The sequence below is a fragment of the Streptopelia decaocto genome, assembly GCF_964273445.1.
Source record: "Streptopelia decaocto genome assembly, chromosome: 5".
NCBI classification, from domain to species: Eukaryota; Metazoa; Chordata; class Aves; order Columbiformes; family Columbidae; genus Streptopelia; species Streptopelia decaocto.
The window spans coordinates 53,085,472-53,105,636 of record NC_138659.1 but is presented as its reverse complement, the minus strand read 5'-3'; positions in this window follow the sequence as shown (position 1 = coordinate 53,105,636).

Genomic DNA, 20,165 nt, shown 5'->3' with positions numbered 1-20,165 from the left:
GCTAAAGTGCCTTTTCCCCCTAACTTTAAAGAGACGTCTCTCACTCCCCCTGTAAACTAACAACTGTGACAAAACGCTATTTTCATAGCAAGCAACCTAGCGGAAAAGCAGCAAAAAATGTCTGTGACTGCAGGGGTGCTGCAAAGAGGGTCTTGAACAAACGCAGGAGGGGAGTTAGTGAGGGAAAGCAATGGCAGGAGAGCCCAGAGACACTCAGTCTCCTGTGCCTGGGGGCATGCAGCACATAGAGGTCTTTGAACCTGCCTCCCATACATCTGCCTGCAGTGCTGCCCATGTGACTGGCCATCCACAGGACAGGATAAATACACCTTTGTGTCATTGGGATATGAACAAGAAAGGATGAGGCAAAAATATCCAGTTTCATTTCCTGCACATCTATCTTACAGTCACTAATGGGCTTTATACATTTTCCGGATTATCAATACCTGAAGATTTACATTTTCTTTTTGGACCTTTTCCTGGTCCTTCCTTCATACTATATGAAGACCCTTCTTCAGATATACATCTGGGGTAGCTGAAGCTGCAGAGAACATTTTACAACACTTCCCAAATTGCTCTGATGTGTAGCCAGCCCTCTAGCAATCCTGTCTTGTCCCTGTTGGGGCTGGTTGTCTCCTGGCACCTCTGCTCTTCTGGGAGGGGAGCGCAGCCATCCCTGCAGTTCATGGGGAAGGACAGCTGTGATCTGGGCTGATATCAAGGGCTCTCGTGGTTCAAGGTCTTTCTCTAAGACATGAGGACAACTCTTATTCCTGTACTTCGAGGGAAAGAGGGACAACTAAGTTTATACCAGACAGGGATCCCTTCATTTATCCAAGAAGGGGTAGTGGTCACTAAATAATTCAGTATTTTTGAACCTCTCGATCAAATATACTGAGCCTTAAATTCCTTTAAACTTGTTTAAAATTTAACAACCACCCTGGAAGGTGGCAGTGGTTGTTTTTGGGGAGAAGAGAGGTAGCAGGTAGGAGCTTGCACGCTGTTCGCAGAAAGCAAACCCCCGGCGCCGCAGCCTGCCGTTCCCCGCCGCGGCTCAGCAGGTGGCAGTCTGTGTCCGCTCAGTCCCACGCGTGTCCCCCCCTCTCCTTCCCCGGCCCGGTCCCCGCACACCCTGGGCTGGCTTGGCAGGGAGGGACACGAAAGAGCTCCCTCCGCATCACTGCCTCCCCCTGCTGCTTCCCAGGCTCTCCGGCTGGCTCGCTCTCGGGAGGATGAATTATTCTCACAGGGAAAGGACATTTTATAAGTGCGCTTGCACGTGGAGCAAGCAGCAGACTGGCTATGACAAGGGCATGAAGCCTTACGCTTGTAGGCTCAAGCCTGCCATCAGGCTGAGGCAGTTCCAACTCTAATTTTACATGTGATCCCTCAAGTCATGTTCCACAAGGCTTAAAACAACACCTACAGTGTCATAAAATGTTGTGTGACAGCTTTTGTAACACTCCTCAGATATGAGGATGAGCACAGCCTGACTCCCCTCAACCAGCCCCAGGATTAAGCAGCTCAAGAAAGTCCCACGCTGTAATTCCAGACTCTGCTGCAGCACAACCCATGATTTGGCATCACCAGTTTTAAGTTTAATACCACATGGAAAAAAACATGTCATAACAAAACATTCAGGCTGCAAACTGAACACTCTGAAATCTGGGATCGGCACTGTCACTGCAGTATGTACATTACCTGTGCCAACATGAATGTGTATTGCAGTGAAGTCTTACTAAATGTTCACATATAAAATAAAACAGTTGAGAGTTAGACATTCACTTGATCATTACTTCTGCAACTGCCAAAATATCAATCAAAGGTAGGCGTTAGCAGCAGCTGAGAAAGCCTAGGAAAAACAGGATGGCTGTCCTGAATTTGGGCCCTCAGAATGGTAGTCTTTGCATCACCATAACGAAGTGAAAAAGCAATTGGTAAAGATGGGGGAGGTGAAAGGGTGGGTGATGACAGCTTAGAGGCTTTCTGGAGGAACTGGCTTATGAATAATACCCTTAATTGCTCCAACATGCTATTGTAAATGGTCTTCTTTCTCCTCCAGGCTTGTAAGTTAACCTATCATTTTGAATAACTATACATTCAATGCAGTTTTGATTTCCATTCTAGCTATGAAAATGTTGGGAATAACCACCATAGGAAGCTTGCTGCCAAGATTTTTTTTTTTTTTAATCTTACAAAATCTGTGGCTGTTGCTTCCATTAGAAAAACTGGAACAGCTATAAGTGCTTGAAAATCTATAATCCTGTATCTGGAGACATCCGAGCTTGTGAAGTACTTTATGTATTGTGCTTTTTGTTGGCTCTATTAATGTGTCTTTAGCAAACAACAAATCAGGAACTAGCGGTGCAAGGTACACAGCCCCTTTACTGAGACATCTTTCCTGAGAAAGGGTCCTAGAATTGGACCTTTATTCAGATCTCCCTGCAGCACTCAAAAGCCTTTCCCTAACATCAGGCACTGGGGTGAGGAACTGCCAAAGGGCGCCCCATAAAGATGCTAGAAGGAAAGTAATGAGCAATGGTACTCAATGAAATTTAAATAATAATAGGTTACATGGCCATGTATTCTTAGGCACCGTTTAGGGAGCCCGGGTTAAGTGGTTTGTTGAACAGTTACACTAGCAGGTGCTTCCAAGGATTTCTGAGCTGTGGCCCCTCTCCAGGTACTCAGGGCTTGATGTCTATGGGCTGCAGGACAGTTATATTTACTGGGTGACCAAGGGAATATACACTGTAGAGGTGAGCCAAAGATATGCATAGAAAATTTGTTGGGTTATTTCTCATCTCACCATTGTTTGCCTTCACAACTGTAAGACTCTATTAACCTGCTGTCAATGCAACATTTTAGGATCTCTTTTTATTTGTAAATGAAAACAGATGAGTAAATTCATAAGCTGGGATTAGAGAGCTGGACCCAAGATAAAAGCTCTGTTCTATGTAAGGGCTGAAGTCAAACAGTCTTTCAGACACCAGCTTCCTACTCCCTCCTCCACAGGCATTCCGACATATGTCACCATAAAAATGCACCGATTCTCCAGGAAACAGAGTTTTCAACATCCCCTAACTCACACAAGTTCAAACCAACTACCAACAGAACATGCAGAAGCATTTCCTGCCTGCTTCTCTCAGCTGTGGACCTGTTCCAAAGAAAGATAGTAATGTATTCATATTTTACTTAAATGGAGAAAAAGGTTCTTCCAAATGTGATGGAAAATATTGTTGGTCAAATTAAAGCCATACCTTGTGTTTGGACAGCAACCAGGTTCAGAACACTTCAGCAAAGAAAACATTAGAAGCTGTAAGTAGTTCAAAATAGGACTTCAAGTGAAGTCCTGTTCTACCTGGATTCAAGTTAGCAATTGGAATCAAAGGGGGAAACTATTTTCACTAGAAAGCAAGAAGAATTTTTCTTTTCTAGGCAGCATTCCACTTGAAGATCTAATAAGTCATCAGCTTATGCTCACCACTTAGCCTTAACAAATCTGGGCAGACTTATAGACAACCTTAGTATAGGTAAGTCTATAGGGGAGTCCATGACAGAGCCAAAAAAGCAAAGCGACTTTTAAAATCTAAAAATACTATAACAGGCTTCTTGGGGCTGAAGGTATGACTGAGAATGGGGTGATGCCTATCTCTTTGGTATCTTGCCACACTAACAAACTCAGGAATACAAGTCGAGGACTCTTCCTTCTTCTTTCACTCTAACCCTACACTAATTAGCACTGTAGATGGTAACATTCATATGAGATGTGGCAGAACCTGGCTAGAATCCCCTTTTCTGGTCTGAAGCAGAAAATTGCATGCAAGTCTCTCACCTTCCAGTACCATAAGTCTGGGCTATCTGGGGACATCTCTTTCCTGCACACTGTTGTTGAATCAGTTCCACTATTTGTAATTAAATATCCATTGTTGTGTAAGTTTGAAATGGATTCATTCTGTTGCAGAAGATGCTTAAACTATTAGGTTATTCACACAAGTTATCTAGTGGCCTGCATACCACAGGCAAGGCAGCCAAGGAATTGTCCAGTTTGTGAACCCAACTAATGCACAGATGCTCAGCAGCTCAGCAATGAGAACTCCCTTGTAGACACTGGAATCTAGAGAGATATTAGGTACCTAAATTCTTCTGTGAACTAATTTGGGTTAAATTGCAGGATGTAGTAAGAACAAATAACATGCTGTGAAGGCAGTGTTACACTCTAGGTTTTTACTTTGTCACACTACACTGTCCTTTGGGATTTGGGGTTTTTTTTGGTTTTGTTCTTTTTTCCTAATAAGGTATCTAGGACTTTGTTCTTTGAGAATACAGTACTGTTCATGATATTGAACAGGAAATTAACTCTTCTAGCTAAGGTGAAACCTAAGGTTTTTTCCTGTTGAACAATGGACTTCAGGGAGAGTTCCTCTTTAAAAAGAAAGAGCTGGAAATTCCAGCTACCTTAAAATAGATGCACAAAGACCTTCTGCTGTAAAAGCTACTGGTTACTTTCTGAGACTCCTAAGGCTAGAGGGGACTTTGAAAGGTCATTTGATCCAGTCCTTTGCCCTGAGGCAGGATTAACTAAAATGTTTCTATCTTATCTCAGAGATGGAGACTCCAAAAGCGTTTAGGTAATTTATACTGATGTTTCACAATATCTACTCTTAAAAAGTTTGTCCTAATATGAAAATGAACCCTTGGTGTATTTTCAGTCCTCTACATCTTGCCATACCCACTATGAAATGGTGAAAAGATTGTTACCTTCCTTTTTACATCAGCCTTCTACATATTTGAACATCGTTATCATGCTGCCCACCTCATCTTTTTTCCTTATTTAGGCTACACAGAGGCAGTTTGTTCAGCCTGTCATTGTGCCGAAGATGTGCTGTTCAGTGAAAAGCATAAAAAAAAGGGAAAGAACATTTTTTTTTCCCGCTTTTCTGCACATTCACATTAGCATTATTAACTATGCTAATTCAGTTACTCTTGAATTTCCTTCTGGTTATCTCTCTTTGAAACTTGCTAATTAGTCCCCAGAATAGGAATGTATTTTCAGATGCATATATTTCTGTGTGCATTGCAATCCAGAATTAAAAAAGTAGGGACTTATGACTTGCCCTCACATGGCAGTATGTGTTCTTAGGTGTATATAATGTCCCATCCAGGATTCTTTTTGAAAATCTTATGCTCAAAATATTTCAGTCCAATTCTACTCAATCTCCTGTATTCACCACCTCAGCAAAAGAAGCATAATTTATGCACTTAGTTCTTTAGTTTCACAAATAGTTGGCAAACATAATGGCTGAAATGAATTGCCTTGGCCCCAAACAGACACCTTTCATGAGTATGAAGGCGTTTTACACATGGCCAAGTTCACAGTCACAACCAAACCTTGGCCTATTCTGCTGATTTTTCTCATATCCTCTAAATATTGCTCTGTCAGAAGCTCTGTTGGGCTCTGTACAAAATGTTTGGGTATTACAACGCTTTGGATTTCATTTCTGGGGAAACGCGGCTTTCATCAGAATGAAGTTTAGATATAGTTTAGGTATATAATCTAAAGAGGTCTGTGCATCTTTATTGTGCTGTTAGGCTAAGGGTCTGCTGAGGAATTCTTTCTTGCCTCAACCTTATTGTAACAAGGCCACAAATATACAGTTTATTTCTTTAAATGGATGCCCTTTTCTGTTATTGTGTCAGGTCCTAAATACATTTCTTATCTTTTATGGGATAATTATATCACTGGAAATTCTAGGAGTTAGGACTTCAAAATTACAAGAACAAGATGTTAATGTTTTGTGCTAACCACAATCCTTTAACCCCTGACCCTTACTGTGACAGCTTTGCTGCTTTACCCATTTTCTCAGTATTTAGTTACGAGATACAGCCAGACCATACCAGAAAAATTAATATAATTGTGACTTGTCTAAAATCAGTTATTTTCTGGAATTAGTCTTTTAAATTTGATTTCATCATAACTCTTACGCTCTTTGTGACTGCAGCTCTTTCTGAATCATAGTGATGACTTTCTGATTTGTTACAATCAACTCCTTCTCCACTATTGGGACATGGCAGGCAGTCAAAAAAGGTGCCAACTCATTCTTTTAAGACAGAACTCCTGGCATGCGCTACCTCAGCTGTTGTCCCCACAGGGTAGCAAATATACCATGCTGCTACATGTATTGTTACTCTGCTGGAAACAGCACAGCTACAATAGTTATAGACAATATTAGTATATGAGACAGAAGAACAAATGAAATAAATAGAAATATCTTTAGGTTAAAAATTGAAGTTTTCTCTTGAATATCAGTAACAAATGGTCAACCTCTTAGGAAAGAACCCCTTCCATAAACACACAAATTCAGGCACTGTTGTTCAAAGTAGGTTTCAGGGTGAGTGCAGATAGGAACTCTAGCAAGAACACTGCTCAGTGCCAGAGGAATCTCTTTTTAAAAAACCTTATTGCTAAAATAAAGTCTTAACCTAAATTAGATAATTGCATATTGATAATACTAAACACATTAAACTAAGCAAGGTAAATAAGTATATCTGTCCCTAACTCAAAGGCATAATTTTGTATATAAATACGTTCTAAATGGTTTATGAGAGCACATGACTTGCTGTTATGAGAGAATCTAGATTAATAAAATAAAGAAGGCAGCTACATGGAAATAGGCATTGTGTACCCTAAATCTCACATATCCACGTGTCATGCATGCCATCCGTTACTAGAGGGATTCCTTTCAGCCGTTTGTCAGCATTGTTGGTGTATTGATCACATGACTAAGACCCTACAGATGTAATTATTTTGTGGTCTATCTCTGCCCTGAAAAGGACCAGCACCAGTTGTCAGGAGACTCTCATGAACTAGTTTGTTCCCAGTATAACTTCGGATTCAAAATAATTTTTGGAGTTTGAACCTTGACAGAAATCTCATCTGCCATTTGGAACTACATCCTTAGAGATGTTATGTGACTCATCGGCTTGGAGGGAAGCTCTGGGATCCAAGCTGGGCACTGGCTCCTTTGGCACCTTTCCCCTTTACCAGCAGTCCCCTTTGCTGCATTTGGATGAAGTAAGGAGGAAAAGAAAAAGAAATACGGAAAATGTTTAGCAGAAATCCCTTTTGAATGTAAATAAAGCAAACAGCATGTGCCACAGCAACAGAAAAATGCAGGGAAGAACACAGTGCTAGAGGACTGCCAGTGGTCACATAGCTAAAACACCACTGGGATCTCACACATCAGTGACAATGTTTATCATGAGCCAAAACACGGTTCAACTCAGTAACACAGACAATCACTAAATGTAACTAACAGCTGAAATGTCATCCTGAGGACTCACAGATGTGTTGCAGTTTTAGATATGGTAGCATTTGACAGAAGTTCATCTCAGCTATCTCTTTATACAACCAACAACCTGCCAAAACTCTACATTTGTAGCAGCATTTAAACATCCATGTTAAAATATACAGAGCACTAGTGTAAATGCACTGTAACTGCAGACATATATTAGGTCATATTTTATCCTTTACATACAATCGCTTTATGTGGCCACAGTGGTACAGATGTCCAGAACATAAGCAACACATGTCAAAATTCACTTTCTGCTTCTGTGTCCACTTCTGGGCTCCACAGTTTAAGAAGGACAAGGGATTACTGGAGGGAGTCCAGCAGAGAACTACAAAGATGACTAGGGGTCTGGAGCATCTTTCTTATGAGGAGAGACTGAGAGAGCTGGGTCTGTTCAGCCTAGAGAAGAGAAGGCTGAGAGGGGATTTTATCAATGTTTATAAATATCTCAAGGGTGGATGTCGAGACAATGGGATCAGACTCCTTTCAGTGGTGCCCAGCAATAGGGTGAGGGGCAACAGTCACAGACTGAAGCACAGGAGGTTCCATCTGAATATGAGGAGAAACTTCTTTACTTTGAGGGTGACAGAGCACTGGAACAAGCTGCCCAGAGAGGTTGTGCAGTCTTCTTCTCTGAAGATATCCAAGACCCACCTGGACACATTCCTGTGCAATCTGTTCTAGGTGAACCTGCTTTAGCAGGTGGGTTGGACTAGATGATCTCTGGAGGTCCCTTCCAACCTTAACTATTCTGTGATTGTAGAAGTCTGTTTTTTCTTTTTTTGTTGTTTTTTTCTTTTTTTCTTTTTTTTTTTGTTTCCATTTACAGATCTGTTGCTTTTAGTTACACCAGGAAGCAAAAATCTGGGGGCACCTCCAGAACGAAGGCAACAAAGATGATGATGCATCACACATCCAAACACCTTCACTGGTACCACAGCATCAACCTAATGCCCTCCCAACTTCTACTGGCATTAGCAGCACTGGTGACAGCCGGGGACAGTCAGCAGGTTTCTCTCTGGATGTACAAGCTTGCATTATCATAGAGCAGATACAGGTTAGACTGTAGGGAGATAGTCCTAATAATAACTGTAAATACATGCTAGGGACCCAGCTAGAAACCACAGTTGATTACGTATAGGATGCAAGCAGGAACCTAAGACGAAGCAGGAAAAGACCCGGCCAGAAACCAGGCTGAGAAGGAGACTGATACAGGAGAGAGGAGTCCCAACAGATTCCCAAAATGTATTTTCATGGGAACATGCACTGCTGTCATTTGCAGATTGAAAGTGCTGACTAAACACAACCAGGAGGAGATTGTGCAGGCACCACAGAACCCCAGCCCAGTCCAGCACCTCAAATTCATTGGTGGACATTTCTTAACTTTGCCTTAACATCAGAGGCAGGCAACAGCAATTCAGCCTCCACTGGGGAAGTCTCCTATGTATACACTACTATCTCCCCCAAGGTGAGTGTGAGGATTGTCTGGAGCATCCTGGTGTTTGACTCCTTTCATCCAAGTGACAGATTTCAGCATTTCAAGCCCCTGTTCATCAGTGCACTGGATGAGTACCCAGGGCACTACTGTAACTGCACCATAACTACAGATACCATCAGGCTTACTCTGCAATAAGGTGGATTTTTCAGCATCCTAATCATGGCAGCCCTACACGCTCTAGTCTCACTACACTTCTGTATGTCTTAGGGAGGCTCCACATGCAGTGCCTAGAGGGTGAAGAGGGGTAGTTACCCTGCTGAGAGGACTTACAGACAAGTGGGTGGTTAGTGAAGCATCTCCTGGAACAGAGCCTGGCAACTTCAAGATGTGGCAGAAAATTGCAGATAATGCTGGAGGCTCCATGTGTTGGTATGTGATCCATGGGAATATGGAAGCTGTATGAGAAGAAAGGCATAGGTAAGTGTGTGAAGTATTAAAAATGTATGTATGTACAACTGCAAATTAAAGGAAGAAAGTAAAGGATACTGCTGAAGCACAAAACATAACAGGTCTTATGGCCGCCTGTATGTCGGATTGTCATTTTTCTGCCTTTGCCTGACTGGTGTCAGGCTGTTAGTTTATGTAGCTCAGCTAAATGTAGATAATTTTAGATACCAAACTATAGTAAAAGATAGTGTTTCCTTGTTTACAACAGGCACTAAATCAAGCCTAAGCTTATTAAAGGGAAGAGTCCCTTGGAAATTAATAGACTGAATTTTCCTTACATCTAGATGACTGACATAAGTCATTCATTTCAATAGAATTACTTTTAATTTGTACCTGTGTTAGAGTGGAACTGTAATGGGACAATGTCTCCTTACCACAGGACTCGAACTAGATCTTCCAGGCAGTGGGTAGCACCTAACGGCTGCCTACAGCATTATGCAATGACTGCAGAAACTTTCAGTTCCATCTGTGTGTGGAAAGAATAAAAATAGAAAACTGAAGAATACTCTGGTTTTGAGATGTGTAGGAAAAAGCCCAAACGACAGCGTGTTGCATTATGGTAAATCACAGGAAGAGAACTTCCGTTTACCTAATATAGAATGAGAAAGGAAAAATAAATGTAATACATACAAGTTTGATACTTAACAAGATGATATGAGGTAATTCCAGGACATAAATTTAAACATAAAGATATACTTGGACTTTGTTTTTATTAATTGGACAATTTTCAATGTTCAGATTTCCCATTGTTTAAGGTTTCAAAAAAACCAGCATAAACATCTTACTGTCTTTCAGAAAGCTAGGCTGTTTAAACAGCTGCAGCCATACCGCTTCAAGTGGAAGATAAAACTTTATTTCAATAAACAATGTGACAGAGGCTCCATATAGACTACAGCTACAAAATTTCATTTTCCTCCTTCACTGTTAAATGAAGGTGTCAAAAATAATAGCCAAGCAGTATATATGGCCACATATCTTTCTCCCTACCCTTCACCTACCTATTCTTAAACCTCAGGCTCTCTCTTTTCTTGGGTTGTACTTGAATTTCTGTCATGGCCTCTAGCATCCCTAGTGTTGAGATTACAAATACACCAGAACATCTAATTTTACTTAGGGGTCATCAATTCAATTTTACCTTAAAGCCCACAAAGTCCTCTGCTAGCCACGTGCCTCTTCCTTAAGGTGCAGCTGCTTAGTCCTCAGTTTCCTTGCCACACTTCTCTTGGAGGAGTGGGATCACTGTCCCTGTACATCACTGTGTAGCACAGCAGTGCCCAGCTGGTTCCCTCAGCCCCCTCCCATAAGCCATGTACACCACTCTCCTTCATCACACAACTGCATTAGCTGCACTTGGAACAGCACAGCCTATTTCTGCAAGACCAGTGGGTCTGCTGCTGTTGCAGAGCACTAGATCTGTTGCACGCACACACAGTCAAGATGATGCTCCTTGAAAGCACTGGAACTACTGTTCAGACATGGTGCAGTCACCCAGTGAGGCACGTACATGCTTGTGGAGGACACCAACAAGGAACAGGCTGCCACTGCCAGAATAATTGGTGCAAGCTACTGCCAGCCACCGCCTTCTTCAAGAGTAACCTGAGACCACACAGGGACTGAGCCAAATAATTTTTCTGGTAACAGAAATAGCTTGAGCCTAGCCACCTTGAGCTCCTCAGCCCCTCCTATCTGATATATGCCCATCTATTTCTGTCTTTGAAATTACCATCTGCAGTTCAGGATGACATGCAAGGAAACAGTTCCCAACTTCGTTCACACAACCTGCTGAAATATAACTGAAGGAAACAGGAAGAAGAATGTTGGATGCTTTGCCTGGTCTCGAGGGCATCTGCTTCACACCTGGCAGCTGTGCATCCATGCCAAGGATCCTGTTCCACACAGAAACTTTCCACTAATCCTACAAAACTGCCCCTGGAAGAAGAAGAATTTTTTCAGCCTTTCCTGAGGTTCTTCTTTTTCTCTCCTCCATCACAGGTATATTATAGGACAGTAACTGGGACAGAAAAGCTGTGGGTTTGGTAGAAAAGCCCACAGCTTTTCTATCCTGGTTAGCAGAAGGGATCAGAAGTCCTGCCCTTCAGAACACATTACTTCCAGTGCCTGGTTCCTCTCATAGTATCCACCCTTTACCAAGGGAAATAGAACAGATTTCAAGCATCTTCATGGAGCATTTCTAGATGCTTGCTTTTCCACTGGGCCAGCCTAGTGTGCCTCTCTGCTCTCTCCCCCCAGGAAAAGGCAATGAGTCTCTGTGGCTGGCCAATATACCATTTCATATGCCACCAATGCATCTCCTAAAACACACTCCACAAAAAAAGAGCCTCTTCCCTGCACTGTTGTCCTGAGGGAGTTTGCTGGAGAAGAAGCAAAAGATTGTTTTCACGGCGTCATAACTATTTTTTTCCTACCTTCTCAGTAAAGCGGTCTTAAGAGGTCTGCACTAAGTGGAGGCAAAAAGGCTAACACCAGTGTGATGAAACAAAAGGCAGGATGTGTCAGTGAAGCAGCTTAAGCTGATGGTATCAGCTGAAACAGGGACAGAGCAAGCATTCTGGAAAGAGAAATGAGGAGAAAATTAATTCAGTAAACAGCAAAAGAAGGTGACTAATTGTGTCATGTTTCTGTGGCAGTAGCTAACAGAGATGCTGTAGAAATGGACAGACCACTGCAAGAAAAAAGGATCAGCTATACCCTTTGTCTGGGAAAAAATTTGAGTATGCAGACTGCCCTGCTATCCTGAAAAAAGCTCTGTGGTGGAGTGGTTCTTCATTTGCCAACAGGATGAAGTGTTCACCCATTAAGCAGCAGTGCCAGGAACGTTTACACTGCTTCCATCATTATTTCATGAGAGGAGAAAATGAGGATCTCAGCCCAAGCTCCTCCACTGCTCACCTGACCCAGCAGCACATCTTCTTCTTCCTTAAAAAGATGTAAGAAAGGTCTTCCCTCACTGTCCCTTCAAAACCAAACATCTGGTTACTCTAACCAGAGCTAGCTAAGTTCCTCCATCTTCCCACTCCACCACTTCTCACTTCTCCACCAGAGTAGGGTTTTATAATTGTCATCATGTTCCACAGCGCTGGTGGTACAGGTTCTTTGACCCCCAAGTATTTTACTTGATGTGGCCAAAAAAAAAAGTGAAGTGAGACATCATGCATGGAATTGGTGTGGGAAGGTCTCCTGTGCTGCCTCTTCCTCCAAAACTTGTCATGATATACTGGTTGCAGTTTCCAGGAGTGTTTGCACGGAAGTGGTTTGGTTTTGTCTGGTTGCTTGCTTGGCATTTATTTGCTCTGTTCGTCTGTTTTCTCCATTCTAAATTCTCATCCTAAGCAAAAGTTTTATTGCAGTGGTGTGGAGATCTTTTTCTCATCACTATAAAACCATACACAGGCTGCATCCCTTTCCTTCCTAGTCTTAGCTCTCCTAAAACCAGGTGCACATACAAACATTAACACACTGCAGCAGAGTGTCATGTCAACATTACAGAAGTTGTTTGTTTGTTTTTGGTTGTTTTGGTTTTGGTTGTTTTTTGTTGGTGATGGGTTTTTTTGTGGCTCGCTTTTTTCTGTTTGTTTGGGGTTTTTTGCTTTGTTTTGTTTTTAAACTGACCTTGCACAAGGCCATTCAAAATCAAGGAACAGTTACGTTATTTCCTCCCACCACATGATAAGCAAGACTTCTTCTTTCATCTTCTTGCAGGGTGTGCCAGCTCCCTGCCCCAGATATGCCGTGCATCCAGAGATGCTGCCGGAGCCCTTGGCACGGCAAGCGCTGCACTGAGCTCCTCACCGTGAAGGTGCCTGGCACTGGCACTGCTGCACCCACACAGCTCTGGTTCAGTCACTCAGCAAGGAGCTGCCAACAAAACCCTGCACCAGAGACACCATGTCTACCAAGTTCCTGTGGCTTTCCTTGGATTTCAGGCTGGAGTTGTCCTTCCACCAGAAACTGGGGTACCAACACCTCCCTGAGGAGGACAGACAGCCACTGCGTGTGTCAAAGCACAGCTTTTCCCCTTGCTGACCCACAGGGGCTGTGGCTGCCAGCGATGCAGCGGACCTGCACCTGTACATATAGAATGTGGAAGAACAAAACTATGTAAACATCAAGGAACATACTTAGTTATTACAAAGGTAATCACTTATATGCAAATTCTGCTCTCATTTGTAGTTTGAGCTCACAGTGAAAACACTAACACTTTCCCAGCAATCAAGAGCACAAGTAAACCCAAAACCAATGTAAAATTTTCAAAATTCAGAGAATCTAAAGTCCCAGCCGGTTAAATTGGAGAAACTCTGCTGAATTCAATACATCTGCACTGATGCATAAGTAAACTTGCTGCACATATGGCTTAAACCTGTGGTCTGGCACCTATCCAAATCATAAAAATCTAAATGCAAATTTTCTGTCCAGACACTGCTGAGAACATTCTAGTTCTTAATACTGCAATGAAAAGATCAAACCCAGTGATCCCTACAAAAGTGGCAATGAGCAGTTACAGGGGCTTGGACCTTCATGTTGTGGAGACATTTTCGTATCTCAGAGACTTAAGAAAAACTTTTGCTGCTGCATTAACATCACAGTTTTTCTTTGTTGATTAATGTAGCAGTTCATCTTCTGTGCCATTTTTTCTCTCATACAAAACTTATCTAGAATAAGAACAGTCCCGCAGGGTGGGGGGAAATACACTAACCAAACAACAAAAACTCAAACATAATACGTGTTGTGAAGTTAGTACCATCTGAAATTCTGCATCTGCTTACTGTTAATAGGGAAACTATTAGAACATTTGGTCAAAGGTCAGAAAGTAGCAGGGGCTACTTAGTAACTTTGCCATAGCAAATTAATAGATTCAAATTAAAATGTGACTGGAAAATGTGTTTTACATTTCAAATAAAATCACCTGACCAGGAAGTCACATCAGAAACAAAAGCATTCTACACTCTGAAACAAACAGCCAAGCAAGTCTGATCTTGTGGTACACTGAATTCAATGGGCATAATTCCAGTAGGTTCTCTGGAAGCAGAAATAGATCAAATCTACCCTGACTGCTTATAAGCAAAATAAAATATTTTTCACATGAAGAATCATTGTTTTAATAGAATGCCCTAAATTTTTCTAATTCTCACAAAACATTCAAAAGCCTGTGGAAGATATTCATGTCCCCTGCTTTGCCAAAAGGCAAAACAAAAAAATGACAGCTTTGCATCAGTGAGGAATCCCTCAGCGCTGGCTCTTTGGAGCATAGCCATAGAGTAGGGAAGTCCATTTGTACAACAGATAATACAATGAAATGCCCAAGTTTTATTCTGAACCACACATAAACACCCAGTTCTGCTGAATTACATGCAAGTGTCCTCCAGTTCCCAGAGGAACTTGGATGAGGCTTACAAAGCCCACAGCTCACTGAGCCTGAATTTCTGTATTGCATACCTGAGAGGCACAGCCCTAAACATTACCTTTAGTCCTTCCTGAAGCTATTGCACAGCCAGGATAATTTAAGAGTCTGCAAATGTTAGCACAGGTAACAGGATGCCCATAGTTGGCAGGCTCCTTAATTTTTAATCTTGCATACTTTTTTTTTTTTTGTGAAATATTGTCTCAGCAAGTCGTTCTGGACATACCATTCAAAGGATAAAAAGACCCACAAGTATTTTTCTTCCAAGGTGTTCTTAATGATTAACTTGGCTGGCAACAACATCAATAGCATTATATAAGGGTGGTATAGCTGCCTATTTGCCAACAGAAAACTAATTAGGCATTAGCTATTGTTCTGATACCAAATGGTGAAACGTCTCCTTAATTTCTACTCAGTCTTTCCAAAGGGAATGTGCCTGTGGTCTTGGCAGGTGCTCTGTGCACTGTTCATGGTCCATGGAGATCTCCATGGATCTGCTGGGCACATAAATGCACATTTTTAAGACAAGGAGCTAAAGATCACGTGGCAGAGGAGCAAACAGATACTGAGAAAAACTACTCAAAATAATTTGTGGAATAGGAAACAATTTCTACATGTCACATTACCTTTTCAGTTACCACCATCAGAAAACTTTTAATCAGTGTTTTATTTTTACTAATCTCACACACAATAAGCAACACAGAGGATTGGAACCAGTTATGAAGATAAGCTAGCAGAGTCCCTTCGGATTCAGAGTTTTCCTCAGGGCTAGGCTAGAGTTAGATAAAAGGATGAAGTCTGGCTTCTTCCACTCTAACCAAATTAAATCCAGCCAAATACCAGGAATAGGCTCTATAATCTCAAAGGAAAACATCAAGAGATAAGAGAGAACAGACATTCAGTATGACCACACTTATGATGCTCACAAAGGGATCAATGCTGTGGCTGCATTCCAAAGGTAAGTGCTTCTGGGGATGGAGAAATTCCATGGAGTGACCTTTAGCTTCTTGATTCCTGGAAAGAGATAGAGGGAAATTTCAGCAGACTCTTCCAACAACAATGTTCCCTCCTCTTTATAGCAACAAAAATTTAAGGGTTCCTTCTCTCCTGCAGATGAGAGTTCCTCAGTACTTGGGGCCTCCCCAGAAGCAGAAAGGCAGAACACCTTGTGCCACCCCCATGGCTGGGGCAGCTGCCTGCAGTCCATAGCTGTGACCTACCCAAGACATTTATGGCAAGGACTACTTAGCCATTGCCACAGGTAGGCAGCTCACAAATGCCACTGTCCTCTTTGGTGAAAAAAGCAATGCACAGCAGGCTTTGCATGGACTAGAGAATTCCCTGCATCAGTTCCTCTACTCCACCTCCCTTTCCTCACATCACAGTGCAGTAAAACTCTCATGTTCAACACTAAGGTTTATGTGATCATTCTGCTGGTGTATGGCAGTTTGCCTGTCTTTCATGCTGTTGCCTCCTTTTCCCAATGCCTTCATGCTCTCTGACCCATTTGAAGCAAATCTAACGATAAAATACCAGCCAAATGAAAGACATTCTCTAGGCTGCAGAAAAACAGACAATGAGAAGGGAGATTTTATAATGAAGAAAGAGCCACAGTGTGGATGCCATTCAGATCAGACACTGGGGAATCCAGGCACAAGCCATGATTTTACAAGACCAGCATGCCATTAATTCTGTTGCTTGTGCAACATTTTGACAGTCATGCCTGCGGGAGCATTCAGTCCTTTGGTTATTCATCTGAGGAAAGTGGGTATGTCATCAGTACAGGAAGTCAAAATCAGTTATTAACTCCACAGTATTTTCACACCTGGAGAAACTTGCTGTCTTTAAGATTATTATGCCATCATTAGATTTGTTTGAAAGTGGCCAAGGCCTGGGTAGGAAGCTGTTGGGAAAGAGAGTGAGTAGGTTGCAGACAACTGTATTAGTCACTAACATAATTCTGTTTAGACAAAGATTACCAAAGTATAACAAAATTAATTGCTAAAAAGTAAAGCTACTTCTAGAAGTGTTTACTTACATAGCGGTCTCTGTAAACACAGGAATTACTCAGAACCTGAATATAATGAAGATCATGAAGTTTTCAAAGCATTACAAGTCTCCCATGCAAGCAGAAGATTGTTCAAGAGATCTCTGTTTTAAACATGGCAGCATTAGGGAACAGTCGTACATTGTATGAGAAATCTTGGATTACACTCCATAGAAAACTTCTTGCTGTTTGTCAGGCTCCTGTCTTCCTCCACATTTTCTACTCTGCCATTCAGAAACTCATCAAACATATAATCAGGTCTTTTGTGCCTGTAACAAAGTCTATGTGAAGAAGAAAGGTTATTATGATGATTTAGTAAACACACAGAAGCAACGTGGTTATCCACCACCACATCATGTTCATTGCAGAATCTGTAGGAAAATTTATATTATGGTTTTGTAACCCAAGGCTTTGGTATCGTGTCTTAAGTAAACAATAGTGCCTTAAGTAAACAATAGTGCCTGGTAGCTCAGGCCTGTCAGCCACTTACACCTGGTACACTGGTCCCCGACACCATGCCAGACCATGTCAAGAAACAGATTTGACTTTAACAAACAAAACAAAACAAAACACAAACACACAACAAAAAAAGTGCTAAAGATTACTTTTTCTTTTTTCCCCAGAGTTATTTTTCCAGGGCAGATGAGCTTCCAGAGGCAGCTCACAGGATAGCTGAGCAAACACTTGCACTAGTGCTCCTGAAAGAAAAGCAACACACCGCTGGTGCCTGGGGTCTGGAAGTGGAGCAAGAATATCTTCATTGATACGACATTCAGGACTTCCTGTGGTAAAGACAGCTCAACTGTATGCAAAAGCCAGCTGTGGCCACCTATCGCCAGATCAGTCGTGTCATGCGCAGATCAAACACACTCTTGATGCTTTCTAGAAATATCCCAGCATCTCCAAAAACTTTTTCTCGTTTGCAACTGTGCCACAGGATTTATGGAAGGAGGTTCTGCCCATGTGTCTAGGGGCTACCCTACACGTATTTCCATCAGCTCATTCATAGAATAGTTTGGGTTGGAAGGGACCTTCAAAGCTCATCTAGTCCAACCCCCCTGCCATGAGCAGGGACATCTTCAACTAGATCAGGTTGCTCAGAGCCCCATCCAGCCTGGCCTTGAATGTTTCGAGGGACAGGACATCTACCACCTCTCCGGGCAACCTGTTCCAGTATTACCATCCTCACAGTAAAAAATTTCTTCCTAACATCTAGGAAGACATCTTATTGTTACATACAGGCCCTGCTAAAAAGTCTGTCCCCAACTTTCTTGTAGGCCCCTTATAAGTACTGAAAGGCTGCAACAAGGTCTCCCTGAAGCCTTCTCTTCTCCAAGCTGAACAACCCCAACTCCTTTGGCCTGTCCTCATAGGAGATGTCTTCCATCCCTCTGATCATCTTAATTCTTCATTCTTCCTTCTTTCCTTCTGGTGCCCTCCACTCTTCTTTAAACACAGATTTGTGCCCTATTTTTCATCTCAATTTTCACCCCATTTCTAGTCATTTATGCCCAGATCTTGACCTCATATTTCTTCTTTAGCTGTGACTTTGAGTTACTTGGCTCAGACCCTCTCCAGCCCCTGGTTTTGTGTCCAGCATGCCATATGACAGCATAACATCAGAACCAAGCCAGAACCTCTCCCTCTGCACTGCAGAAGCTTATCCTTCTGTTGGATCTCATCCCACAAGCCCTGCATGGGAAATCAGCAGACCTCTTAACAGTGTGGTAGGACATCTCTGGGTGGCTGGGGGCCTCAGCAAGAGGTAGTGTCATGCAGGTGACTCAGCTCCTGCATTCAAAGATAGTTTGTCTACTTAAGAGAAGTGGGAAGGACTTGTCAGGGAGAACTAGGAGGAAGAAATTCTTCAGAAAAAAAAGATAGGATAACCTCAGTTCCTCAGTAACTCCAGGAGATAACTGAAGGGCAGTGTAAGCTGCTATCTGGTTTGTCCTTCCCACCTGTTTATGTTTCTCATTATTTTCTAGCTTCACAGCTGGAAACAGCTCATACAGAGAGTACTGCTGCTCCCTTCTTCTAGCCTACTTTGGTCTGAGCCTCATTGCCTGCTCATCCTCTGGAGCGGTGCCACATCCTCTGTGACAGCTCCCAGCCTGACCTCACAACACCCTCTAATATCAGATTTCATTTCTGCCCCACCTCTGGAGCAGGTCCCAGAGCTATACCTCTCACCATGACTTCCTAGCAGCCTTCCTCCCTGTCACACACACCCCTTCAATTTCATGCCACTGGCTTTCACTGCCAGCTGGATTAAGTTTTCTGGGAAGAGACGCGGACATAACACAAGCACTGCCCTGGGAATAGCTTACTGAGCAGTAGTCTATGACAAGGGTGCAATACATGCTAGTCTTTCTCATTAATAGCCGGCTTCCTCATTAACCCTCCGGGGCACTTTGCCTGTCCACATGGCCTGGACCCATCTTGCCCTGTCTTGGGCAAGTCCTGACATGGATGGGTGCTGTATTAAGCTAGCCTGCGAAAAGATATTTGTGGAAACTTCATCCTCCATTGCATCTGGCTGCTATGGCTTGGATCTCATTTTCTCAATCCATCCTGCTCACACAAGAGGTTCAGAACAAGGATCACGGTACCACTGAAGCTAGAACAAAACCATCTGTGTTCCAGAACAGCAGCATTCACTTTCTCCTGGATGTACTTTGCACAGTGTCAGCTGCACACTGCTCAGGGTCATTCAGTAAGTGCCCATCATCTCAAAAGGTGGCCCAAGCAGAGAACTGCAGCACTTTTAGCAAATGAATAGAATGAAGAGCCAATGTGGAGAAAATGACAGGTTTTATTTCTCACTTCAGGACTGCTGACATCCTCAGCCAAAGCCGGATGAACACTAGTGGCTATTCTACAGCCACAGAGCCCAGGCACACAGAATTGACTGGAAGCCAACCTCTGATCATGATGTGGATTGTATCATTCTGTGGCTCCCATGAATAAGAACTACATGACAAGTGTCCTGAGGTCTTGCACACAGACATCAAATGGGAGCAGCATGAGGCAATATAATGTTGAAGGCTGTGTGAGATGTAGTGCAGTGATAAGACAACCCCTGGAGCTGTCACCTCTTCACCTTTCCAAGACCTGCATTTATCTTGGCTCCTTGGGCCCAAACCCTCCAGCACACACTCTAACACAACAGGATCCATGATCTGCAGGCTGCAAGACATACCTTGTGTCTGAGCATCAGCAAGCCTCCATCTGTGATTTAATCCAGCACTGTAGCTCTGCAGTCTCTCCATATTGCATTCATCCTGACAATGAAGGAAGCCAATGGCCAGCAACATATTTTGCTCTGTGCAGAGGCTGGCAGAAGCTTAGCTAAGCCAGGATCCATGCTGAAAGGGATGCTGCAGCATTCCTTGGTAGTTC